This window comes from Cebus imitator, unplaced genomic scaffold (genome assembly GCF_001604975.1).
Source record: "Cebus imitator isolate Cc_AM_T3 unplaced genomic scaffold, Cebus_imitator-1.0 Scaffold69, whole genome shotgun sequence".
Taxonomy (NCBI): Eukaryota; Metazoa; Chordata; class Mammalia; order Primates; family Cebidae; genus Cebus; species Cebus imitator.
In genome coordinates this window covers 1,242,715-1,243,721 of record NW_016107384.1, presented here as the reverse complement: position 1 = coordinate 1,243,721, position 1,007 = coordinate 1,242,715, and the positions used below count along the sequence as shown (strand labels likewise).

Sequence of the window (1,007 nt, the reverse complement as noted above, 5' to 3'; positions counted from 1 at the left end):
TTTTTAGTAGAGACCCAATTTCACCATATTGGTCAGGCTGGTCTAGAACTCCTGACCTCAGGTGATCCATCTGCCTTGGCCTCCCAAAGTGCTGGGATTACAGGCATGAGCCACTGTCCCCAACCTATTTCCTGAAATAAATAAGGAAATTGTTTAATTCCTGATCTACTCTGGGATCTTTGTAATACAACTAAAATGCCTCTGTGATTCATTATACTTGTAATCATCTAATAAGACTTGACTCAGTTGCAAGTAAGAGAAATGCTCCTCAAAGAGACATAGGAAAGAAGACAATTTTTTGTTCACATATCTCAGAAGTCCTGGGAAATTTTGTGTCTGGATCTATGTTCTCTTATAGTTTCATTAGGAATTGCGTTCATGAGAATTGCCAGCTCTGATACACTTGGGGCTTTATGTTATAGCAGTCTAACCTTTGTGGTAGTAAGATTGTTCTCAAAAGTTTTAGGCTTATGTCCTGCTGGCTTAGCAACCAGCAAGAAGGATGACTGTTTCCCAATTATAGCAGCAAATAACCTAGAGTAGACATACTGGATATCTTGGATCACATAACAGTTACTGGAACAATCACTACTGCCAGAAAGATAAAGCACACAGGATGCCCCCATCTGAGATTAGGCCCTTCCTGACATCAGGAAGTGAAATCTGCTCTACGTGAACAACACCGTTTAGACAAGGGTGACGACCCAAGAATAATCAGGATGTGACTAGCAGAAGAAAGAAGAATGTAAACAGGGAATCCAAAACAAGACATATATACCCCAAAGTCTTCCTACTTCACAGGTCAGAAGAAAGCAGTAGTAGGACATGTTGGCCAGCCTGCTCTGCATAGATGCTTCATTGATCGGCTCATCCAACCCTAGGAGCAAAAGTCAGCACAGTGGGAACTCAGTGGAACTGGCACCATGAAATGTTTTGGAAAAAAAAATCAACACTTTTGTTTTAAAAGGGGAAGTTGGTGCCATTCAAGCGCCCAGAAATAGAATACA

At 41.2% G+C, this 1,007-nt stretch overlaps 1 long non-coding RNA gene across 1 annotated transcript in view; it reads left to right on the top strand.

Annotated features, from left to right (window-relative positions):
* Positions 1-127, top strand: part of LOC108306021 — a 13,819-nt gene extending 13,692 nt beyond the window's left edge. Inside the window, exon 2 of the long non-coding RNA XR_001825976.1 lies at positions 37-127. This is a non-coding gene — a long non-coding RNA (uncharacterized LOC108306021). The remainder of the gene's footprint in view (positions 1-36) is intronic.
* The last annotated feature ends 880 nt before the right edge of the window (positions 128-1,007 follow it).